This window comes from Hemibagrus wyckioides, linkage group LG08, assembly GCF_019097595.1.
Source record: "Hemibagrus wyckioides isolate EC202008001 linkage group LG08, SWU_Hwy_1.0, whole genome shotgun sequence".
Classification (NCBI taxonomy): Eukaryota; Metazoa; Chordata; class Actinopteri; order Siluriformes; family Bagridae; genus Hemibagrus; species Hemibagrus wyckioides.
In genome coordinates, this window is record NC_080717.1 from 8908178 (window position 1) to 8934588 (window position 26411).

Below are 26411 nucleotides of genomic sequence, written 5' to 3' on the forward strand. Positions count from 1 at the left end.
AGACTTATTTTCAGTTGACAGATTTTTGACTCTGACAAGAAGCCATTGTTATAATATGAATAAACATCTCTCCCTCTCTCTGGCATTAATATACAACATTAACAGTCACTACTTTAATAAAACTTTATTTTCTTTCTTTCTTTTTTTCAATATACGCCAGAACTAGCAGTAACAGCCCTGGACACAGAATTATAAAAACTGCAGCAAGACACTACTGCAATGGGCAGAAACAGAAGTGCAGAGTCAAATACTTTAAAACCAAATCAAACAAATCAAACGTACATCTTTTATCAACAAGAACGCTACTGTAATGGCAGTCCTGAACATTCTGACTAAAGCTTTTATCTTTCCTGGTTTCTGGATGCAGTGTTTATTCTTCTTTTTCCACAGACAGTCTGCATCCTGAAACTATCAGGTAAAGAGCTATAAGTGTCATAAAAAGTAATACAGCAGACTTTCATATACTCATATAAAACTGCAAATCTAGCTATTATTAATGGTCATCTTGAAAATATTGCACGGGGAATCTATGCTTCAGTACAGCACCAGCATGCACTTGGCCATGTTCTGATCAGTGAATGTCCGTCTCTGATCCTGGTGCCCCTTGATCCTGTATCTGACTGACCTGAGCCTGTGGACACGGTGATACAGGACTCTGATTATGAGTCTGGGTTAATACAGAGATAAGAGTAAACACAAAGTGAATTATATTACTAATAGTGTTTCTGTAACCATGTAAATATATATAACTTTAATTGTGTTTCTGTAAACATGTAAAGTCATTTATATTTACATGTTGACAGAAACGCTGTATCAAAGTTATTTATTTACAGACACATTAATAAAATTGTTTACAATTACTCAACATATTTACATTATCTACAAATAAATTGAAATGAATCCATCCCCTACAGAAAGTGTCTTGTCTAGTCCTTAATGCTTTGATTAAAGGGCACAGAATTAAAGCTTGAGGATGTGTCACATAACGAAACACAGCAATATATAGACGCTGCACCTTCACGCCGAAGGCACTTAAAGCTTCTTGAACTCATTAATAAAATGTTATATTTTAATGTAATATATTAAAATGTTATGTTACTGGTTGGAACGAATACATCAGAAGGACAGCACATGTTGGACGTTTGGGGGACAAAGTTAGGGAGGGCAGATTAAGATGGTTTGGACATGTTCAGAGGAGGGAGAGTGAGTGTATATATATATATATATATATATATATATATATATATACACACTATATTGCCAAAAGTATTCGCTCATCCATCCAAATAATCAGAATCAGGTGTTCCAATCACTTCCATGGCACAGGTGCCACAGGTGTATAAAATCAAGCACCATTTACATTATTAATGGCATTTGGCAGATGCTCTTATCCAGATCGACTTACATTTATACATTTATCTCTTTATTTATATATATATACCCACCCATCCAAATAATCAGAATCAGGTGTTCCAATCACTTCCATGGCCACAGATGTATAAAATCAAGCACCTAGGCATGCAGACTGTTTTTACAAACATTTGTGAAAGAATGGGTCGCTCTCAGGAGCTCAGTGAATTCCAGCGTGGAACTGTGATAGGATGCCACCTGTGCAACAAATCCAGTCGTGAAATTTCCTCGCTCCTAAATATTCCACAGTCAACTGTCAGCTGTATTATAAGAACGTGGAAGTGTTTGGGAACGACAGCAACTCAGCCACGAAGTGGTAGGCCACGTAAACTGACGGAGCGGGGTCAGCGGATGCTGAGGCGCATAGTGCGAAGAGGTCGCCAACTTTCTGCAGAGTCAATCGCTACAGACCTCCAAACTTCATGTGGCCTTCAGATTAGCTCAAGAACAGTGCGCAGAGAGCTTCATGGAATGGGTTTCCATGGCCGAACAGCTGCATCCAAGCCATACATCACCAAGTGCAATGCAAAGCGTCGGATGCAGTGGTGTAAAGCACGCCGCCACTGGACTCTAGAGCAGTGGAGACGCGTTCTCTGGAGTGACGAATCGCGCATATTCCATTAAAAAACAATTATTACTCTATTTTCTTATTAAGAAACTTTTTTTTTTCAACGTTATTTTTTGGGAGGGTGTATGTTTCTAGAATGGACGGACTTCACGTAGCAGATATCATAGTCACATTTCTTGATGATACCAATCTCGTGATTATTCTTTTATTCGTGTATTTCGTTATTATTTTTAATTATTTTTCTTACTACTGCTACTACTACTACTATGATTCCTGTCCGTAACAGTCGTAGTAGTAGCATTTGCACTTATCACATGAGCGTCTTAGATGCTCCAACAAACAATTGGATGTTGCAGGTTTGTTCAGATTGTTTACAGTGTTCTTTATTTCTAGATATGTGCTGAAGTTTCCAATTCAAGCAGTTGTGTAAAATCCCCTTTGATAGACTCGTCTAGCAAATGCTGTAAACGCAGAGAGAGAGAGAGAGAGAGAGAGAGAGAGAGAGAGAGAGAGAGAGAGAGAGAGAGAGAGAGAGAGAGAGCGCACGCACTCACGCGCTCTCTCACTCGCTCGCGTTGGAAGCCGGCCCCACTCTCCAGTTCAGCTGGTGGCGGTAATGCGTCCAACTCCTGAACAAAGAAGAAGAGAGCAGACATGTGGCTCTTGTAGTTGTTGCGGCATTTAAATTGTTGCTCTGAATTGTTTTTAACGAAGTAATAATTGAAGCAAGAAAAGTATATGTGGATGAAGTGGTAATACCCTGTTCAAAGACACCTCACTTTCTCTCACAGCAATCTGCTGCCTTATGTCAAGTGTTTTATTGATGTGGCATGAAAAGAAAGCAAGAAGCTAAGATGCAGCGTGCAATGTGCCTGTTTAAATATTTTGTCAAATTAAGCAGAGTAAGATGTCATTAAGTGTTAGTAATCCCAAGAGGTGGAGAGGCGCGTGTGGGTTGCAGGTGGTGAGACAGAAAGTTTGATATGGATGAAGCGGTTGTTCTCTCCACCCAACAGCAAACTGAGACGCGAATGAGTGACTTTAAAATAAATCAAATAAAAAAGAAAAGAAAAGAAACGGAGTCATCTACATCGTACACTATAAAGAGCCCTTATTGAAAACGCTCTGTCGCTTACGGCCTTACCACCCTGAGAACGCCCGATCTAGTCTGATCTCGGAAGCTAAGCAGAGTCGGGCCTGGTTAGTACTTGGATGGATGACCGCCTAGGAATACCAGGTGCTGTAAGCTTTTTCACCGTCAAAAGTCTCTACTGCAACTTTTCAAACTCAAAAACACCTTCAACTTGCCTTCATTTATTACTACCCAGAGATCACACATAGAGACACATCTGACAAAATCAACAAGCAATCAATCACCTCGACACAAATTCATGCTCAAATCACAGAATTATCCCTACCTTATTTATTTTCCACTTCATTCATTCATTCATTCATTCATTCATTCATTCATTCATTCAAACAATCACTCGCATATTCCTTTAAAATACAATTATTATTCTATTTTCTTATAAAGAAACTTTTTTTACATAAAGTTATTTATTTCGGAGGGTGTATGTTTCTAGAATGGACGGACTTCACGTAGCAGATATCATAGTCACATTCCTTGATGATACCAATCTCGTGATTATTCTTTTATTCCTGTATTTCGTTATTATTTTTAATTATTTTTCTTTCTACTGCTACTACTACTACTATGATTCCTGTCCGTAACAGTCGTAGTAGTAGCATTTGCACTTATAACATGAGCGTCTTAGATGCTCCAACAAACAATTGGATGTTGCAGGTTTGTTCAGATTGTGTACAGTGTTCTTTATTTCTAGATATGTTCTGAAGTTTCCAATTCAAGCACTTGTGTAAAATCCCCTTTGATAGACTCGTCTAGCAAATGCCGTAAACGCAGAGAGAGAGGGAGTGAGAGAGAGAGAGAGAGAGAGAGAGCGCACGCACTCACGCGCTCTCTCACTGGCTCGCGTTGGATGCCGGCCCCACTCTCCAGTTCAGCTGGTGGCGGTAATGCGTCCAACTCCTGAACAAAGAAGAAGAGAGCAGACATGTGGCTCTTGTAGTTGTTGCGGCATTTAAATTGTTGCTCTGAATTGTTTTTAACGAAGTAATAATTGAAGCAAGAAAAGTATTTGTGGATGAAGTGGTAATAGCCTGTTCAAAGACACCTTACTTTCTCTCGCAGCAATCTGCTGTCTTATGTCAAGTGTTTTATTGATGTGGTATGACAATAAAGCAAGAAGCTAAGATGCAGCGTGCAACGTGCCTGTTTAAATATTTTGTCAAATTAAGCAGAGTAAGATGTCATTAAGTGTTAGTAATCCCAAGAGGTGGAGAGGCGCGTGTGGGTTGCAGGTGGTGAGAAAGATAGTTTGATATGGATGAAGCGGTTGTTCTCTCCACCCAACAGCAAACTGAGACGCGAATGAGTGACTTTAAAATAAATAAAAGAAAAAAAGAAAAGAAAAGAAACGGAGTCATCTACATCGTACACTATAAAGAGCCCTTATTGAAAACGCTCTGTCGCTTACGGCCATACCACCCTGAGAACGCCCGATCTCGTAAGCTAAGCCGGGTCGGGCCTGGTTAGTACTTGGATGGGAGACCGCCTGGGAATACCAGGTGCTGTAAGCTTTTTCACCGTCAAAAGTCTCTACTGCAACTTTTCAAACTCACAAACACCTTCAACTTGCATTCATTTATTACTGCACAGAGACACATGTGACAAAATCAACAAGCAATCAATCACCTCGACACAAATTCATGCTCAAATCACAGAATTATCCCTACCTTATTTATTTTCCACTTCATTCATTCATTCATTCATTCATTCATTCATTCATTCATTCAAACATTCACTCGCATATTCCTTTAAACTACAATTATTATTCTATTTTCTTATAAAGAAACTTTTTTTTACATAAAGTTATTTATTTCGGAGGGTGTATGTTTCTAGAATGGACGGACTTCACGTAGCAGATATCATAGTCACATTTCTTGATGATACCAATCTCGTGATTATTCTTTTATTCGTGTATTTCGTTATTATTTTTAATTATTTTTCTTACTACTGCTACTACTACTACTATGATTCCTGTCCGTAACAGTCGTAGTAGTAGCATTTGCACTTATCACATGAGCGTCTTAGATGCTCCAACAAACAATTGGATGTTGCAGGTTTGTTCAGATTGTGTACAGTGTTCTTTATTTCTAGATATGTTCTGAAGTTTCCAATTCAAGCACTTGTGTAAAATCCCCTTTGATAGACTCGTCTAGCAAATGCTGTAAACGCAGAGAGAGAGAGAGAGAGAGAGAGAGAGAGAGCGCACGCACTCACGCGCTCTCTCACTCGCTCGCATTGGAAGCCGGCCCCACTCTCCAGTTCAGCTGGTGGCGGTAATGCGTCCAAGTCCTGAACAAAGAAGAAGAGAGCAGACATGTGGCTCTTGTAGTTGTTGCGGCATTTAAATTGTTGCTCTGAATTGTTTTTAACGAAGTAATAATTGAAGCAAGAAAAGTATTTGTGGATGAAGTGGTAATAGCCTGTTCAAAGACACCTTACTTTCTCTCGCAGCAATCTGCTGTCTTATGTCAAGTGTTTTATTGATGTGGCATGAAAATAAAGCAAGAAGTTAAGATGCAGCGTGCAACGTGCCTGTTTAAATATTTTGTCAAATTAAGCAGAGTAAGATGTCATTAAGTGTTAGTAATCCCAAGAGGTGGAGAGGCGCGTGTGGGTTGCAGGTGGTGAGACAGAAAGTTTGATATGGATGAAGCGGTTGTTCTCTCCACCCAACAGCAAACTGAGACGCGAATGAGTGACTTTAAAATTAAAAAAAAAGCGAAGAAAAGAAACGGAGTCATCTACATCGTACACTATAAAGAGCCCTTATTGAAACTGCTCTCCCGCTTACGGTCATACCACCCTGAGAACGCCCTCTAGTGCGCAGAGGAAGTTGGTTTGGCTACAGTGGGGAGAGACATGCTCTCCCATAGTGTTTGCTTTATTTCTTTTATTTTTTGTTCTAATTCATTTTTTACTAAATTTGGTTATAGTGTATTTTTTTCTTTCTTGCTCCCCAGCAGTTTGACTACCTGGGGAGGCGGTTTTTTTTTGTTATTATTTTGGTAGTTGGATAGTCTTTGCTACCATAACAAAGACAATGGCTGAATACGATAGATAATTCAAAGAATACACAATTATACTTGAAACTGAGAAAATTAAAGGACTGAAAGCAACTGATATTTTGAAGACGGTCGTTGAAATAGTTGGACATGTAAAATTACTTGCTTTAAGACCACGACAACAGGCGGAATACGTGTTAACATTTGCCGATAATGAGTCAATGAAACTAGTAGAAGATGGAATTTTAATCAGTGGAACGCATTGTGAAACCAGACTGCTTGAAAATAATGACATCGTCGTGTCATTTCTGTATCTGCCTGTTTATTTATCAGACAGCATTATAACAGAAAAACTCAGACTGTGGGGTGTCACACCCCTAGATCCAATTAGAAGGAGATATTACCCAGGAACAGATATAACCGACGGGACAAGATATGTAAAGGTGCGATTCCCAAAGGAAATCGTGTCCTTGCCATACAGCACTAAATTCATCACAGCAGAGGGTCCACAATATGTCAGAATCATACATGATCGGCAGGTGAAGACTTGCCGATTATGTATGAACACTGGACATATAATGAAGGACTGCCCAAAGTTTGTATGCAGAGAGTGCTGTGAACAGGGACACCACGCGAGGGACTGCACTGCGGCTAAGTGTCCAGACTGCAGGAGAGCACTCATCAGCTGTGAATGCCAGGATGAGGGGGAATCAGCTGAACCTATGGAGGAAACACCGGCAGAAATAGAAGATACTGAGTCGGAACATCAGCAAAGCCGGGTGACGGACACAGGGAAAGGCAATGACCGAGTGTCAGAGCAACAGGTCGGAGCAGCGAGAAAGACAGTATCTACAGAAACGAAAGATGACGACATAGAAAAGGAATCGGCAATGGACGAGGATACAGATCTGGAATTAAAAATGGTAAAAGTAAGAGGAACACTGGATAACAATGGACGGACGACGAGTACAGAACGACGCGGAACTAATTGGGGAAGAAAACTTGGAGACGGATGTGCGGAAGACGACAGACTGGAGAGTAGAAGGAGAAAAAGAATAACGACACTCAATATACAAAAAGTTATAGAAAAACAGAGAGAAAGAAGGGAACTAATGAAAGGACTAAAAAAGAATCGAAGGACTGGCACGTTTGATGGGCTAACGGAAGAAATGTTGGAATAATGACTACTGCATTGTAAGTTAAAGACTACTGATGGAACGCTTTTTTCGTATACCGTAATACAAATAATGACATTTAAAATAGTATCTATCAATGTAAGAGGTTTAAATAATATACAGAAATTTCACACAATAATAACAAATGCTGGAACAGCTGAAATAGTGTGCTTACAGGAGACATATTGGGATGAAGAAAGTGTTAAAAAATGTAGAAACATATGGGATGGAAATATACATTGCAATAACGGGAAGGAAAAACAAGGAAGAGGGGTGGCGGTGTTAATTAAAAGGAACATATGCGAAAAAGAAAGAGTAATTTTTAATGACGATGTGGGGAAAGGTATAGCAATAGACCTAACACAAAATGATAATAAAATAATTCTGTACAACATACATGCACCTAATGAAGAAAAAGAAAAGGTCAGTTTCTTTAGGAAAATAATGACAACAATTGATGGGTGGAAGAATGTTATTTTAATCGGCGATTTCAATATAGCGCTATCTAAATTAGATATTGGAAACGCTATGGTTTTTAAAACAGATAAAGGGCGAGATGAGTTGAAGAAATTAATGGAACAGTTTAAATTTGTTGATGTATGGAGGGAACGAAATAGAACGAAAAGGGAATACTCGAGAAGACAAAAAGTGCAAGGTTTAATTAAACAATGTCGGATAGACCTAGTCCTCTGTACAAAGAAGGTAGAAAACATAACAAGGAATGTATTTTATAAAGAAGCAGGATTCAGTGATCATAATTATTTATTCATGGAATTGGATTTTGATGAAGTAGAGAGAGGCCCAGGAATGTGGGTTCTCAACACAAGTATTTTAAATGACAGAGTATATTGTGAGAGAATAAAAGACTTAATTAAATGGAATTTGAAAAATAAATTGTTCTTGGAAGACAAAAGAATATGGTGGGATAACGTAAAATATGAAATTAAAAAATATTCTATAGAACATAGTACACGTACACAAAAAATTAAAAGACGAGAGGAAAAAGAAGTAAGGAAAGAGCTAGAGAAGGAACTAAAAGAATTAGAGGAAACTGGAAATGAGGGAACAATGGGGAAAATAATAGTACTAGAAGACAAGATAAAGCAAATAGAAGAAGAAAAGTGTAGAGGATTAATACTGAGAAGTAAAGTAAGATATGCGGTAGAAGGGGAAAAGAGTACAACTTTTTTTTTTAACCTGGAGAAAAACAGACAAAAAGCAAATGTGATCAAAGAGGTGCTAAACAAAAAAGGTGAAGAAGAGAGAGGGAAAGAAAATGTTCTGAAAATGGTGAAAGAATACTATGAGGATATGTTTACAAGTAGAGGAATAAATCAAGAAGATGAAGAATTTTTATTGAGACACATTAAAACAAAAGTAACAGAAGAGAACAAAGAAATGTGTGATCAAGAAATAAGTGAAGAGGAAATAGATATAGCTATAAGTCAACTGAATACAGGGAAAAGTCCAGGGACAGATGGACTTACAAATGAATTTTATAAAACATTCAAGCAACAGTTGGTACCAATATTAAAATTAATTTATGAAGAAGTATATAACAAGAAAGAATTAAGTGAAACAATGAAAACTGGCATGATCAAATTAATATATAAGAAAAAAGGAAAGACAGCTGATCTTAAAAATTATAGACCAATATCAATGCTAAACAATGATTTTAAAATTCTAACAAAGATTTTAGCAAACAGACTGAAATATGTATTACCCCAAATTATAACCACTACACAAGCATATGCAGTACAAGGAAGGGACATAGCTGACACACTTTGCAGTATAATAGATACAATAACATATATGAAAGAAAAAGGGAGCGGGGGATACCTAATAAGCCTTGATCTAGAAAAGGCCTTTGACAGGGTTGAACATACTAATATATGCATAACATACTGAGAGAATTTGGTTTTGGAAATAATTTTAGAAGATGGATAAAAATCCTTTATTTTGATGTTTTAACATGTGTGAAATGTAATGGATTTTTAACAGAGTATTTTAAACCCACAAGATCAATTAGACAAGGATGTCCACTGTCGGCTCTATTGTACACTTTGGTAGCCGAACCACGTGGTCTAGCAATGAAAGCTGATGAGGAGATCAAAGGTATATCAATAGAACACAGTGAAAGAACTGAATCAATATACCAGTATGCTGATGATACCACGATTATGGTCGAAGACCTAAAAAGCATTGAAAGGGTATTATTAAATATGTACTGTAGAGGATCAGGAGCAAAAATAAATTTTGAAAAAAGCAAAGGCCTGACAATTGGAATAGCAGATTCCCTACCAGAACAAATCGATTTTAAGCAGGAAGAAGAGATAAAAATCCTAGGGATAGTAATTGGACCAGATGCAAACAGGGCAAATGAAATAACCTGGGAGAGCACTGTAGGAGGAATAGAAAAACGACTAAAATTCTGGGAGAGTCGAAATTTAACAATAAATGGTAAAGTTCTAGTAACAAATGTGTTAATGTTATCCAAAATCTGGTATGTATCGAATGTGACACCATTGCCCTTGAAAGTTTACACAAGAATTAAACAGATTGTTTTAAATTTTTTATGGGGCAAAGGAAGAGTCAAAATAGCATATGACACGCTTATTGGAAGGAGAGAAGAGGGGGGATTAGGGCTTTTAGATCCTTTTATCAGAATGAAAAGTTTGAGAGTGAAAACGGTAAAGAGGTTTTTAGACAAAGAAAATACAGCAATGTGGAAGGAAGTGATGAGGTTTTATCTAAGAAAGAGTGGGGATTTTAATATGGGAGAAAACATTTTATGGATGAAAGCCAAAGGCCACATGGTAAACATGTTACCCTGTTTTTATAGGGAAGTATTAAATGCTTGGGGAGAGTTCCAGAGTAACATTAAAATAGAGCCCATAGGGAGAAAACAATTGTTAGACCAACCACTATTTTTAAATCAGAATATACGGAATGAAAACAACACGATATATTACAAGAAATGGTGGGATGGAGGATTAAGGCAAGTGAAAGACGTTCTATACGAAATAATAGAGGGGTTTTTACCGGTACAGGTGGAAGGGGATGCTATGGTAGAAATCGGTGAAATTGTTAAAAAAGACACAATAAAAAAGCAATATGAACAATTGTTGAATGCTATACCGAAAGACTGGATTAAAAGAATAAATGAACAAGAGCAGATAGAAGGGAAAATAGAATATCCAAAGGTTTTCTTAAAGAAAGAAAAGGGAGAAATGGTGTGCTTTAATGAAGGGAAACTCATTGAATTTTATGGATATTTTAGAGAAATTGCTTTTGTAAAGTCAACTGCGAATAGCTACTGGAAACAAAGATACCAAGCTTTGAATGAGAAGCATATATGGAGAAATGTAAGACTAAAATATATGGAACCTGTTTTAGAGAATTTTAATTACATGCAAAGACATAACTGCTTACTAACAGAAATGAGATTGTGTAAAATTGGATTAGAGGATGATGCGATATGCAGTGTGTGTAACATAACAGTTGAAGGGTGGTTGCATTTATTTTTTTACTTTGAAAAATTAACAAATTTTATGAGTAAAATTGGTAAAGGATAATGGTAAAGGATATGTTAAAAGAGAAATGGAAAGAACAAATGACACAGAAAGATTGGGAAATGTTGTTTCTATTTGGATCATGCACCAGGATCTGTACCACATATTTTTTAAACCTTATAATAGCTGTGGCTAAGTATTCAATATGGATTAGAAGAAATGTTGTAAAACACAAAAGGGTAGAAGTAAACGTCTGGACAATTTTTATGGCAAAGATGCAACAAACAATTGATGCGATGTATCAATATTTTAAAATGAATAACAAATTAGATGATTTTCAGAAAATGGTTGTGAAAGACAATCCTTTTATAAAATGTACATCAAAAGGTTATTAAATACTTATGTAAATTGTAATCAAGCTATGTGCTGTAAATGGATAATATGAAAAGTTTTCAATTAATAAAAAAAAAACAAACAAAAAAAAAGAACGCCCGATCTCGTCCGATCTCGGAAGCTAAGCAGGGTCGGGCCTGGTTAGTACTTGGATGGGAAACCGCCTGGGAATACCAGGTGCTGTAAGCTTTTTCACCGTCAAAAGTCTCTACTGCAACTTTTCAAACTCAATAACCCCTTCAACTTGCATTCATTTATCACTACACAGAGATCACACACAGAGACACATCTGACAAAATCAACAAGCAATCAATCACCTCGACACAAATTCATGCTCAAATCACAGAATTATCCCTACCTTATTTATTTTCCACTTCATTCATTCATTCATTCATTCATTCATTCATTCATTCATTCATTCAAACAATCACTCGCATATTCCTTTAAAATACAATTATTTTTCTATTTTCTTATAAAGAAACTTTTTTTTACATAAAGTTATTTATTTCGGAGGGTGTATGTTTCTAGAATGGACGGACTTCACGTAGCAGATATGATACTCACTTTTTTTTACATAAAGTTATTTATTTCGGAGGGTGTATGTTTCTAGAATGGACGGACTTCACGTAGCAGATATCATAGTCACATTTCTTGATGATACCAATCTCTTGATTATTCTTTTATTCGTGTATTTCGTTATTATTTTAAATTATTTTTCTTACTACTGCTACTACTACTACTATGATTCCTGTCCGTAACAGTCGTAGTAGTAGCATTTGCACTTATAACATGAGCGTCTTAGATGCTCCAACAAACAACTGGATGTTGCAGGTTTGTTCAGATTGTGTACAGTGTTCTTTATTTCTAGATATGTTCTGAAGTTTCCAATTCAATCACTTGTGTAAAATCCCCTTTGATAGACTCGTCTAGCAAATGCTGTAAACGCAGAGAGAGAGAGAGAGAGAGAGAGAGAGAGAGAGAGAGAGAGAGAGAGAGAGAGAGAGAAGAGAGCGCACGCACTCACGCGCTCTCTCACTCGCTCGCGTTGGAAGCCGGCCCCACTCTCCAGTTCAGCTGGTGGCGGTAATGCGTCCATCTCCTGAACAAAGAAGAAGAGAGGAGACATGTGGCTCTTGTAGTTGTTGCGGCATTTAAATTGTTGCTCTGAATTGTTTTTAACGAAGTAATAATTGAAGCAAGAAAAGTATTTGTGGATGAAGTGGTAATAGCCTGTTCAAAGACACCTTACTTTCTCTCGCAGCAATCTGCTGTCTTATGTCAAGTGTTTTATTGATGTGGCATGAAAATAAAGCAAGAATCTAAGATGCAGCGTGCAACGTGCCTGTTTAAATATTTTGTCAAATTAAGCAGAGTAAGATGTCATTAAGTGTTAGTAATCGCAAGAGGTGGAGAGGCGCGTGTGGGTTGCAGGTGGTGAGACAGATAGTTTGATATGGATGAAGCGGTTGTTCTCTCCACCCAACAGCAAACTGAGACGCGAATGAGTGACTTTAAAATAAATCAAATAAAAAAAGAAAAGAAAAGAAACGGAGTCATCTACATCGTACACTATAAAGAGCCCTTATTGAAAGCGCTCTCTCGCTTACGGCCATACCACCCTGAGAACGCCCGATCTCGTCCGATCTCGGAAGCTAAGCAGGGTCGGGCCTGGTTAGTACTTGGATGGGAGACCGCCTGGGAATACCAGGTGCTGTAAGCTTTTTCACCGTCAAAAGTCTCTACTGCAACTTTTCAAACTCAAAAACACCTTCAGCTTGCATTCATTTATTACTACACAGAGATCACACACAGAGACACATCTGACAAAATCAACAAGCAATCAATCACCTCGACACAAATTCATGCTCAAATCACAGAATTATCCCTACCTTATTTATTTTCCACTTCATTCATTCATTCATTCATTCATTCATTCATTCATTCATTCATTCAATCAAACAGTCACTCGCATATACCTTTAAAATACAATTATTATTCTATTTTCTTATAAAGAAACGTTTTTTTACATAAAGTTATTTATTTCGGAAAGTGTATGTTTCTAGAATGGACGGACATCACGTAGCAGATATCATAGTGACTTTTGTTTTACATAAAGTTATTTATTTCGGAGGGTGTATGTTTCTAGAATGGACGGACTTCACGTAGCAGATATCATAGTCACATTTCTTGATGATACCAATCTCGTGATTATTCTTTTATTCGTGTATTTCGTTATTATTTTTAATTATTATTCTTACTACTGCTACTTCTACTACTATGATTCCTGTCCGTAACAGTCGTAGTAGTAGCATTTGCACTTATAACATGAACGTCTTAGATGCTCCAACAAACAATTGGATGTTGCAGGTTTGTTCAGATTGTGTACAGTGTACTTTATTTCTAGATATGTTCTGAAGTTTCCAATTCAAGCACTTGTGTAAAATCCCCTATGATAGACTGGTCTAGCAAATGCTGCAAACGCAGAGAGAGAGAGAGAGAGAGACAGAGAGAGATAGCGCACGCACTCACGCGCTCTCTCACTCGCTCGCGTTGGAAGCCGGCCCCACTCTCCAGTTCAGCTGGTGGCGGTAATGCGTCCAACTCCTGAACAAAGATGAAGAGAGCAGACATGTGGCTCTTGTAGTTGTTGCGGCATTTAAATTGTTGCTCTGAATTGTTTTTAACGAAGTAATAACTGAAGCAAGAAAAGTATTTGTGGATGCAGTGGTAAAAGCCTGTTCAAAGACACCTTACTTTCTCTCGCAGCAATCTGCTGTATGTCAAGTGTTTTATTGATGTGGCATGAAAATAAAGCATGAAGCTAAGATGCAGCGTGCAACGTGCCTGTTTAAATATTTTGTCAAATTAAGCAGAGTAAGATGTCATTAAGTGTTAGTAATCCCAAGAGGTGGAGAGGCGCGTGTGGGTTGCAGGTGGTGAGACAGATAGTTTGATATGGATGAAGCGGTTGTTCTCTCCACCCAACAGCAAACTGAGACGCGAATGAGTGACTTTAAAATAAATCAAATAAAAATAGAAAAGAAAAGAAACGGAGTCATCTACATCGTACACTATAAAGAGCCCTTATTGAAAACGCTCTCTCGCTTACGGCCATACCACCCTGAGAACGCCCGATCTCGGAAGCTAAGCAGGGTCGGGCCTGGTTAGTACTTGGATGGGAGACCGCCTGGGAATACCAGGTGCTGTAAGCTTTTTCACCGTCAAAAGTCTCTACAGCAACTTGTCAAACTCAAAAACACCTTCAACTTGCATTCATTTATTACTACACAGAGATCACACACAGAGACACATGTGACAAAATCAACAAGCAATCAATCACCTCGACACAAATTCATGCTCAAATCACAGAATTATCCCTACCTTATTTATTTTCCACTTCATTCATTCATTCATTCATTCATTCATTCATTCATTCATTCATTCATTCATTCATTCATTCATTCAAACAATCACTCGCATATTCCATTAAAATACAATTATTATTCTATTTTCTTATGAAGAAACTTTTTTTTACATAAAGTTATTCATTTCGGAGGGTGTATGTTTCTAGAATGGACGGACTTCACGTAGCAGATATCATAGTCACTTTTTTTTACATAAAGTTATTTATTTCGGAGGGTGTATGTTTCTAGAATGGACGGACTTCACGTAGCAGATATCATAGTCACATTTCTTGATGATACCAATCTCGTGATTATTCTTTTATTCGTGTATTTCGTCATTATTTTTAATTATTTTTCTTACTACTGCTACTACTACTACTATGATTCCTGTCCGTAACAGTCGTAGTAGTAGCATTTGCACTTATAACATGAGCGTCTTAGATGCTCCAACAAACAACTGGATGTTGCAGGTTTGTTCAGATTGTGTACAGTGTTCTTTATTTCTAGATATGTTCTGAAGTTTCCAATTCAAGCACTTGTGTAAAATCCCCGTTGAAAGACTCGTCTAGCAAATGCTTTAAACGCAGAGAGAGAGAGAGAGAGAGAGAGAGAGAGCGCACGCACTCACGCGCTCTCTCACTCGCTCGCGTTGGAACCCGGCCCCTCTCTCCAGTTCAGCTGGTGGCGGTAATGCGTCCAACTCCTGAACAAAGAAGAAGAGAGCAGACATGTGGCTCTTGTAGTTGTTGCGGCATTTAAATTGTTTCTAACGAAGTAATAATTGAAGCAAGAAAAGTATTTGTGGATGAAGTGGTAATAGCCTGTTCAAAGACACCTTACTTTCTCTCGCAGCAATCTACTGTCTTAGGTCAAGTGTTTTATTGATGTGGCATGAAAATAAAGCAAGAAGCTAAGATGCAGCGTGCAACGTGCCTGTTTAAACATTTTGTCAAATTAAGCAGAGTAAGATGTCATTAAGTGTTAGTAATCCCAAGAGGTGGAGAGGCGCGTGTGGGTTGCAGGTGGTGAGACAGAAAGTTTGATATGGATGAAGCGGTTGTTCTCTCCACCCAACAGCAATCTGAGACGCGAATGAGTGACTTGAAAATAAATCAAATAAAAAAAGAAAAGAAAAGAAACGGAGTCATCTACATCGTACACTATAAAGAGCCCTTTTTGAAAGTGCTCTCTTGCTTACGGCCATACCACCCTGAGAACGCCCGCTCTCGTCCGATCTCGAAAGCTAAGCAGGGTCGGGCCTGGTTAGTACTTTGATGGGAGACCGCCTGGGAATACTAGGTGCTGTAAGCTTTTTCACCGTCAAAAGTCTCTACTGCAACTTTTCAAACTCAAAAACACCTTCAACTTGCATTCATTTATTACTACACAGAGATCACACACAGAGACACATGTGACAAAATCAACAAGCAATCAATCACCTCGACACAAATTCATGCTCAAATCACAGAATTATCCCTACCTTATTTATTTTCCACTTCATTCATTCATTCATTCATTCATTCATTCATTCATTCATTCAAACAATCACTCGCATATTCCATTAAAATACAATTATTATTCTATTTTCTTATGAAGAAACTTTTTTTTACATAAAGTTATTCATTTCGGAGGGTGTATGTTTCTAGAATGGACGGACTTCACGTAGCAGATATCATAGTCACATTTCTTGATGATACCAATCTCGTGATTATTCTTTTATTCGTGTATTTCGTTATTATTTTTAATTATTTTTCTTACTACTGCTACTTCTTCTACTATGATTCCTGTCCGTAACAGTCGTAGTAGTAGCATTTGCACTTATAACATGAGCGTCTTAGATGCTCCAACAAACAATTGGATGTTGCAGGTTTGTTCAGATTGTGTACAGTGTTCTTTATTTCTAGATATGTTCTGAAGTTTCCAATTCAAGCACTTGTGTAAAATCCCCTTTGATAGACTCGTCAAGCAAATGCTGTAAACGCAGAGAGAGAGAGAGAGAGAGAGAGAGAGAGAGCGCGCACGCACTCACGCGCTCTCTCACTCGCTCGCGTTGGAAGCCGGCCCCACTCTCCAGATCAGCTGGTGGAGGTAATGCGTCCAACTCCTGAACAAAGAAGAAGAGAGCAGACATGTGGCTCTTGTAGTTGTTGCGGCATTTAAATTGTTGCTCTGAATTGTTTTTAACGAAGTAATAATTGAAGCAAGAGAAGTATTTGTGGATGAAGTGGTAATAGCCTGTTCAAAGACACCTTACTTTCTCTCGCAGCAATCTTCTGTCTTATGTCAAGTGTTTTTTTGATGTGGCATGAAAATAAAGCAAGAAGCTGAGATGCAGCGTGCAACGTGCCTGTTTAAATATTTTGTCAAATTAAGCAGAGTAAGATGTCATTAAGTGTTAGTAATCCCAAGAGGTGGAGAGGCGCGTGTGGGTTGCAGGTGGTGAGACAGAAAGTTTGATATGGATGAAGCGGTTGTTCTCTCCACCCAACAGCAAACTGAGACGCGAATGAGTGACTTTAAAATAAATAAAATAAAAAAAGAAAAGAAAAGGAACGGAGTCATCTACATCGTACACTATAAAGATCCCTCATTGAAACTGCTTTCTCGCTAACGGCCATACCACCCTGAGAACGCCCGATCTCGGAAGCTAAGGAGGGTCGGGCCTGGTTAGTACTTGGATGGGAGACCGCCTGGGAATACCAGGTGCTGTAAGCTTTTTCACCGTCAAAAGTCTCTACTGCAACTTTTCAAACTCAAAAACACCTTCAGCTTGCATTCATTTATTACTACACAGAGATCACACACAGAGACACATCTGACAAAATCAACAAGCAATCAATCACCTCGACACAAATTCATGCTCAAATCACAGAATTATCCCTACCTTATTTATTTTCCACTTCATTCATTCATTCATTCATTCATTCATTCATTCATTCATTCATTCATTCATTCATTCAATCAAACAGTCACTCGCATATACCTTTAAAATACAATTATTATTCTATTTTCTTATAAAGAAACGTTTTTTTACATAAAGTTATTTATTTCGGAAAGTGTATGTTTCTAGAATGGACGGACATCACGTAGCAGATATCATAGTGACTTTTGTTTTACATAAAGTTATTTATTTCGGAGGGTGTATGTTTCTAGAATGGACGGACTTCACGTAGCAGATATCATAGTCACATTTCTTGATGATACCAATCTCGTGATTATTCTTTTATTCGTGTATTTCGTTATTATTTTTAATTATTATTCTTACTACTGCTACTTCTACTACTATGATTCCTGTCCGTAACAGTCGTAGTAGTAGCATTTGCACTTATAACATGAACGTCTTAGATGCTCCAACAAACAATTGGATGTTGCAGGTTTGTTCAGATTGTGTACAGTGTACTTTATTTCTAGATATGTTCTGAAGTTTCCAATTCAAGCACTTGTGTAAAATCCCCTATGATAGACTGGTCTAGCAAATGCTGCAAACGCAGAGAGAGAGAGAGAGAGAGACAGAGAGAGATAGCGCACGCACTCACGCGCTCTCTCACTCGCTCGCGTTGGAAGCCGGCCCCACTCTCCAGTTCAGCTGGTGGCGGTAATGCGTCCAACTCCTGAACAAAGATGAAGAGAGCAGACATGTGGCTCTTGTAGTTGTTGCGGCATTTAAATTGTTGCTCTGAATTGTTTTTAACGAAGTAATAACTGAAGCAAGAAAAGTATTTGTGGATGCAGTGGTAAAAGCCTGTTCAAAGACACCTTACTTTCTCTCGCAGCAATCTGCTGTATGTCAAGTGTTTTATTGATGTGGCATGAAAATAAAGCATGAAGCTAAGATGCAGCGTGCAACGTGCCTGTTTAAATATTTTGTCAAATTAAGCAGAGTAAGATGTCATTAAGTGTTAGTAATCCCAAGAGGTGGAGAGGCGCGTGTGGGTTGCAGGTGGTGAGACAGATAGTTTGATATGGATGAAGCGGTTGTTCTCTCCACCCAACAGCAAACTGAGACGCGAATGAGTGACTTTAAAATAAATCAAATAAAAATAGAAAAGAAAAGAAACGGAGTCATCTACATCGTACACTATAAAGAGCCCTTATTGAAAACGCTCTCTCGCTTACGGCCATACCACCCTGAGAACGCCCGATCTCGGAAGCTAAGCAGGGTCGGGCCTGGTTAGTACTTGGATGGGAGACCGCCTGGGAATACCAGGTGCTGTAAGCTTTTTCACCGTCAAAAGTCTCTACAGCAACTTGTCAAACTCAAAAACACCTTCAACTTGCATTCATTTATTACTACACAGAGATCACACACAGAGACACATGTGACAAAATCAACAAGCAATCAATCACCTCGACACAAATTCATGCTCAAATCACAGAATTATCCCTACCTTATTTATTTTCCACTTCATTCATTCATTCATTCATTCATTCATTCATTCATTCATTCATTCATTCATTCAAACAATCACTCGCATATTCCTTTAAAATACAATTCTTATTCTATTTTCTTATAAAGAAACTTTTTTTTACATAAAGTTATTTATTTCGGAGAGTGTATGTTTCTAGAATGGACGGACTTCACGTAGCAGATATCATAGTGACTTTTTTTTTACATAAAGTTATTTATTTCGGAGGGTGTATGTTTCTAGAATGGACGGACTTCACGTAGCAGATATCATAGTCACATTTCTTGATGATACCAATCTCGTGATTATTCTTTTATTCGTGTATTTCGTCATTATTTTTAATTATTTTTCTTACTACTGCTACTACTACTACTATGATTCCTGTCCGTAACAGTCGTAGTAGTAGCATTTGCACTTATAACATGAGCGTCTTAGATGCTCCAACAAACAACTGGATGTTGCAGGTTTGTTCAGATTGTGTACAGTGTTCTTTATTTCTAGATATGTTCTGAAGTTTCCAATTCAAGCACTTGTGTAAAATCCCCGTTGAAAGACTCGTCTAGCAAATGCTTTAAACGCAGAGAGAGAGAGAGAGAGAGAGAGAGAGAGAGAGCGCACGCACTCACGCGCTCTCTCACTCGCTCGCGTTGGAACCCGGCCCCTCTCTCCAGTTCAGCTGGTGGCGGTAATGCGTCCAACTCCTGAACAAAGAAGAAGAGAGCAGACATGTGGCTCTTGTAGTTGTTGCGGCATTTAAATTGTTTCTAACGAAGTAATAATTGAAGCAAGAAAAGTATTTGTGGATGAAGTGGTAATAGCCTGTTCAAAGACACCTTACTTTCTCTCGCAGCAATCTACTGTCTTAGGTCAAGTGTTTTATTGATGTGGCATGAAAATAAAGCAAGAAGCTAAGATGCAGCGTGCAACGTGCCTGTTTAAACATTTTGTCAAATTAAGCAGAGTAAGATGTCATTAAGTGTTAGTAATCCCAAGAGGTGGAGAGGCGCGTGTGGGTTGCAGGTGGTGAGACAGAAAGTTTGATATGGATGAAGCGGTTGTTCTCTCCACCCAACAGCAATCTGAGACGCGAATGAGTGACTTGAAAATAAATCAAATAAAAAAAGAAAAGAAAAGAAACGGAGTCATCTACATCGTACACTATAAAGAGCCCTTTTTGAAAGTGCTCTCTTGCTTACGGCCATACCACCCTGAGAACGCCCGCTCTCGTCCGATCTCGGAAGCTAAGCAGGGTCGGGCCTGGTTAGTACTTGGATGGGAGACCGCCTGGGAATACCAGGTGCTGTAAGCTTTTTCACCGTCAAAAGTCTCTACTGCAACTTTTCAAACTCAAAAACACCTTCAACTTGCATTCATTTATTACTACACAGAGATCACACACAGAGACACATGTGACAAAATCAACAAGCAATCAATCACCTCGACACAAATTCATGCTCAAATCACAGAATTATCCCTACCTTATTTATTTTCCACTTCATTCATTCATTCATTCATTCATTCATTCATTCATTCATTCAAACAATCACTCGCATATTCCATTAAAATACAATTATTATTCTATTTTCTTATGAAGAAACTTTTTTTTACATAAAGTTATTCATTTCGGAGGGTGTATGTTTCTAGAATGGACGGACTTCACGTAGCAGATATCATAGTCACATTTCTTGATGATACCAATCTCGTGATTATTCTTTTATTCGTGTATTTCGTTATTATTTTTAATTATTTTTCTTACTACTGCTACTTCTTCTACTATGATTCCTGTCCGTAACAGTCGTAGTAGTAGCATTTGCACTTATAACATGAGCGTCTTAGATGCTCCAACAAACAATTGGATGTTGCAGGTTTGTTCAGATTGTGTACAGTGTTCTTTATTTCTAGATATGTTCTGAAGTTTCCAATTCAAGCACTTGTGTAAAATCCCCTTTGATAGACTCGTCTAGCAAATGCTGTAAACGCAGAGAGAGAGAGAGAGAGAGAGAGAGAGAGAGCGCGCACGCACTCACGCGCTCTCTCACTCGCTCGCGTTGGAAGCCGGCCCCACTCTCCAGATCAGCTGGTGGAGGTAATGCGTCCAACTCCTGAACAAAGAAGAAGAGAGCAGACATGTGGCTCTTGTAGTTGTTGCGGCATTTAAATTGTTGCTCTGAATTGTTTTTAACGAAGTAATAATTGAAGCAAGAGAAGTATTTGTGGATGAAGTGGTAATAGCCTGTTCAAAGACACCTTACTTTCTCTCGCAGCAATCTTCTGTCTTATGTCAAGTGTTTTTTTGATGTGGCATGAAAATAAAGCAAGAAGCTGAGATGCAGCGTGCAACGTGCCTGTTTAAATATTTTGTCAAATTAAGCAGAGTAAGATGTCATTAAGTGTTAGTAATCCCAAGAGGTGGAGAGGCGCGTGTGGGTTGCAGGTGGTGAGACAGAAAGTTTGATATGGATGAAGCGGTTGTTCTCTCCACCCAACAGCAAACTGAGACGCGAATGAGTGACTTTAAAATAAATAAAATAAAAAAAGAAAAGAAAAGGAACGGAGTCATCTACATCGTACACTATAAAGATCCCTCATTGAAACTGCTTTCTCGCTAACGGCCATACCACCCTGAGAACGCCCGATCTCGGAAGCTAAGGAGGGTCGGGCCTGGTTAGTACTTGGATGGGAGACCGCCTGGGAATACCCGGTGCTGTAAGCTTTTTCACCGTCAAAAGTCTCTACTGCAACTTTTCAAACTCAAAAACACCTTCAACTTGCATTCATTTATTACTACACAGAGATCACACACAGAGACACATCTGACAAAATCAACAAGCAATCAATCACCTCGACACAAATTCATGCTCAAATCACAGAATTATCCCTACCTTATTCATTTTCCACTTCATTCATTCATTCATTCATTCATTCATTCATTCATTCATTCATTCATTTATTCATTCAAACAATCACTCGCATATTCCTTTAAACTACAATTATTATTCTATTTTCTTATTAAGAAACTTTTTTTTACATAAAGTTATTTATTTCGGAGGGTGTATGTTTCTAGAATGGACGGACTTCACGTAGCAGATATCATAGTCACATTCCTTGATGATACCAATCTCGTGATTATTCTTTTATTCGTGTATTTCGTTATTATTTTTAATTATTTTTCTTACTACTGCTACTACTACTACTGTGATTCCTGTCCGTAACAGTCGTAGTAGTAGCATTTGCACTTATAACATGAGCGTCTTAGATGCTCCAACAAACAATTGGATGTTGCAGGTTTCTTCAGATTGTGTACAGTGTTCTTTATTTCTAGATATGTTCTGAAGTTTCCAATTCAAGCACTTGTGTAAAATCCCCTTTGATAGACTCGTCTAGCAAATGCTGTAAACGCAGAGAGAGAGAGAGAGAGAGAGAGAGAGAGAGAGAGAGAGAGAGCGCACGCACTCACGCGCTCTCTCACTCGCTCGCGTTGGAAGCCGGCCCCTCTCTCCAGTTCAGCTGGTGGCGGTAATGCGTCCAACTCCTGAACAAAGAAGAAGAGAGCAGACATGTGGCTCTTGTAGTTGTTGCGGCATTTAAATTGTTGCTCTGAATTGTTTTTAACGAAGTAATAATTGAAGCAAGAAAAGTATTTGTGGATGAAGTGGTAATAGCCTGTTCAAAAACACCTTACTTTCTCTCGCAGCAATCTGCTGTGTTATGTCAAGTGTTTTATTGATGTGGCATGAAAATAAAGCAAGAAGCTGAGATGCAGCGTGCAACGTGCCTGTTTAAATATTTTGTCAAATTAAGCAGAGTAAGATGTCATTAAGTGTTAGTAATCCCAAGAGGTGGAGAGGCGCGTGTGGGTTGCAGGTGGTGAGACAGAAAGTTTGATATGGATGAAGCGGTTGTTCTCTCCACCCAACAGCAAACTGAGACGCGAATGAGTGACTTTAAAATAAATAAAATGAAAAAAGAAAAGAAAAGAAACGGAGTCATCTACATCGTACACTATAAAGAGCCCTTATTGAAAGCGTTCTCTCGCTCGCGGCCATACCACCCTGAGAACGCCCGATCTCGGAAGCTAAGCAGAGTCGGGCCTGGTTAGTACTTGCATGGGAGACCGCCTGGGAATACCAGGTGCTGTAAGCTTTTTCACCGTCAAAAGTCTCTACTGCAACTTTTCAAACTCAAAAACACCTTCAACTTGCATTCATTTATTACTACACAGAGATCACACACAGAGACACATCTGACAAATTCAACAAGCAATCAATCACCTCGACACAAATTCATGCTCAAATCACAGAATTATCCCTACCTTATTTATTTTCCACTTCATTCATTCATTCATTCATTCATTCAAACAATCACTCGTATATTCCTTTAAACTACAATTATTATTCTATTTTCTTATAAAGAAACTTTTTTTTACATAAAGTTATTTATTTCGGAGGCTGTATGTTTCTAGAATGGACGGACTTCACGTAGCAGATATCATAGTCACTTTTTTTTACATAAAGTTATTTATTTCGGAGGGTGCATGTTTCTAGAATGGACGGACTTCACGTAGCAGATATCATAGTCACATTTCTTGATGATACCAATCTCGTGATTATTCTTTTATTCGTGTATTTCGTTATTATTTTTAATTATTTTTCTTACTACTGCTACTACTACTACTATGATTCCTGTCCGTAACAGTCGTAGTAGTAGCATTTGCACTTATCACATGAGCGTCTTAGATGCTCCAACAAACAATTGGATGTTGCAGGTTTGTTCAGATTGTGTACAGTGTCCTTTATTTCTAGATATGTTCTGAAGTTTCCAATTCAAGCACTTGTGTAAAATCCCCTTTGATAGACTCGTCTAGCAAATGCTGTTAACGCAGAGAGAGAGAGAGAGAGAGAGAGAGAGAGAGAGAGAGAGAGAGAGAGAGAGAGAGAAGAGAGCGCACGCACTCACGCGCTCTCTCACTCGCTCGCGTTGGATGCCGGCCCCACTCTCCAGTTCAGCTGGTGGCGGTAATGCGTCCAAGTCCTGAACAAAGAAGAAGAGAGCAGACATGTGGCTCTTGTAGTTGTTGCGGAATTTAAATTGTTGCTAACGAAGTAATAATTGAAGCAAGAAAAGTATTTGTGGATGAAGTGGTAATAGCCTGTTCAAAGACACCTTACTTTCTCTCGCAGCAATCTGCTGTCTTATGTCAAGTGTTTTATTGATGTGGCATGAAAATAAAGCAAGAAGGTAAGATGCAGCGTGCAACGTGCCTGTTTAAATATTTTGTCAAATTAAGCAGAGTAAGATGTCATTAAGTGTTAGTAATCCCAAGAGGTGGAGAGGCGCGTGTGGGTTGCAGGTGGTGAGACAGAAAGTTTGATATGGATGAAGCGGTTGTTCTCTCCACCCAACAGCAAACTGAGACGCGAATGAGTGACTTTAAAATAAATTAAATGAAAAAAGAAAAGAAAAGAAACGGAGTCATCTACATCGTACACTATAAAGAGCCCTTATTGAAAATGCTCTTTCGCTTACGGCCATACCACCCTGAGAACGCCCGATCTCGGAAGCTAAGCAGGGTCGGGCCTGGTTAGTACTTGGATGGGAGACCGCCTGGGAATACCAGGTGCTGTAAGCTTTTTCACCGTCAAAAGTCTCTACTGCAACTTTTCAAACTCAAAAACACCTTCAACTTGCATTCATTTATTACTACACAGAGATCACAAACAGAGACACATGTGACAAAATCAACAAGCAATCAATCACCTCGACACAAATTCATGCTCAAATCACAGAATTATCCCTACCTTATTTATTTTCCACTTCATTCATTCATTCATTCATTCATTCATTCATTCATTCATTCATTCAAACAATCACTCGCATATTCCTTTAAAATAATTTTTTTTTTCTATTTTCTTATAAAGAAACTTTTTTTACATAAAGTTATTTATTTCTGAGGGTGTATGTTTCTAGAATGGACGGACTTCACGTAGCAGATATCATAGTCACATTTCTTGATGATACCAATCTCGTGATTATTCTTTTATTCGTGTATTTCGTTATTATTTTTAATTATTTTTCTTACTACTGCTACTACTACTACTACTATGATTCCTGTCCGTAACAGTCGTAGTAGTAGCATTTGCACTTATAACATGAGCGTCTTAGATGCTCCAACAAACAATTGGATGTTGCAGGTTTGTTCAGATTGTGTACAGTGTTCTTTATTTCTAGATATGTTCTGAAGTTTCCAATTCAAGCACTTGTGTAAAATCCCCGTTGAAAGACTCGTCTAGCAAATGCTTTAAACGCAGAGAGAGAGAGAGAGAGAGAGCGCGCACGCACTCACGCGCTCTCTCACTCGCTCGCGTTGGAACCCGGCCCCTCTCTCCAGTTCAGCTGGTGGCGGTAATGCGTCCAACTCCTGAACAAAGAAGAAGAGAGCAGACATGTGGCTCTTGTAGTTGTTGCGGCATTTAAATTGTTTCTAACGAAGTAATAATTGAAGCAAGAAAAGTATTTGTGGATGAAGTGGTAATAGCCTGTTCAAAGACACCTTACTTTCTCTCGCAGCAATCTGCTGTCTTATGTCAAGTGTTTTATTGATGTGGCATGAAAATAAAGCAAGAATCTAAGATGCAGCGTGCAACGTGCCTGTTTAAATATTTTGTCAAATTAAGCAGAGTAAGATGTCATTAAGTGTTAGTAATCGCAAGAGGTGGAGAGGCGCGTGTGGGTTGCAGGTGGTGAGACAGATAGTTTGATATGGATGAAGCGGTTGTTCTCTCCACCCAACAGCAAACTGAGACGCGAATGAGTGACTTTAAAATAAATCAAATAAAAAAAGAAAAGAAAAGAAACGGAGTCATCTACATCGTACACTATAAAGAGCCCTTATTGAAAACGCTCTCTCGCTTACGGCCATACCACCCTGAGAACGCACGATCTCGGAAGCTAAGCAGGGTCGGGCCTGGTTAGTACTTGGATGGGAGACCGCCTGGGAATACCAGGTGCTGTAAGCTTTTTCACCGTCAAAAGTCTCTACTGCAACTTGTCAAACTCACAAACACCTTCAACTTGCATTCATTTATTACTACACAGAGATCACACACAGAGACACATGTGACAAAATCAACAAGCAATCAATCACCTCGACACAAATTCATGCTCAAATCACAGAATTATCCCTACCTTATTTATTTTCCACTTCATTCATTCATTCATTCATTCATTCATTCATTCATTCATTCATTCATTCATTCATTCATTCAAACAATCACTCGCATATTCCTTTAAAATACAATTCTTATTCTATTTTCTTATAAAGAAACTTTTTTTTACATAAAGTTATTTATTTCGGAGAGTGTATGTTTCTAGAATGGACGGACTTCACGTAGCAG

General features: G+C 38.4%; 4 non-coding genes and 8 pseudogenes across 4 annotated transcripts; all 12 read left to right on the top strand.

Annotated features, from left to right (window-relative positions):
- Nucleotides 1–3108: 3108 nt before the first annotated feature.
- On the top strand, nucleotides 3109–3227 carry LOC131358456 (5S ribosomal RNA). The gene has a single exon (XR_009205451.1). It is a non-coding gene; the product is annotated as a 5S ribosomal RNA (ribosomal RNA).
- A 1300-nt stretch (nucleotides 3228–4527) lies between these two features.
- LOC131358486 (5S ribosomal RNA) lies at nucleotides 4528–4636 on the top strand (annotated as a pseudogene).
- An 8172-nt stretch (nucleotides 4637–12808) lies between these two features.
- LOC131358487 (5S ribosomal RNA) lies at nucleotides 12809–12927 on the top strand. Its single transcript, XR_009205460.1, has one exon. It is a non-coding gene; the product is annotated as a 5S ribosomal RNA (ribosomal RNA).
- Nucleotides 12928–14310: 1383 nt separating this feature from the next.
- On the top strand, nucleotides 14311–14419 carry LOC131358451 (5S ribosomal RNA; annotated as a pseudogene).
- A 1384-nt stretch (nucleotides 14420–15803) lies between these two features.
- Nucleotides 15804–15922, top strand: LOC131358440 (5S ribosomal RNA). The gene has a single exon (XR_009205441.1). It is a non-coding gene; the product is annotated as a 5S ribosomal RNA (ribosomal RNA).
- A 1295-nt stretch (nucleotides 15923–17217) lies between these two features.
- LOC131358468 (5S ribosomal RNA) lies at nucleotides 17218–17326 on the top strand (annotated as a pseudogene).
- A 1395-nt stretch (nucleotides 17327–18721) lies between these two features.
- On the top strand, nucleotides 18722–18830 carry LOC131358452 (5S ribosomal RNA; annotated as a pseudogene).
- A 1377-nt stretch (nucleotides 18831–20207) lies between these two features.
- LOC131358432 (5S ribosomal RNA) lies at nucleotides 20208–20326 on the top strand. Its single transcript, XR_009205433.1, has one exon. It is a non-coding gene; the product is annotated as a 5S ribosomal RNA (ribosomal RNA).
- Nucleotides 20327–21621: 1295 nt separating this feature from the next.
- Nucleotides 21622–21730, top strand: LOC131358471 (5S ribosomal RNA; annotated as a pseudogene).
- Nucleotides 21731–23051: 1321 nt separating this feature from the next.
- Nucleotides 23052–23160, top strand: LOC131358499 (5S ribosomal RNA; annotated as a pseudogene).
- A 1377-nt stretch (nucleotides 23161–24537) lies between these two features.
- LOC131358453 (5S ribosomal RNA) lies at nucleotides 24538–24646 on the top strand (annotated as a pseudogene).
- A 1278-nt stretch (nucleotides 24647–25924) lies between these two features.
- Nucleotides 25925–26033, top strand: LOC131358464 (5S ribosomal RNA; annotated as a pseudogene).
- Nucleotides 26034–26411: the final 378 nt, after the last annotated feature.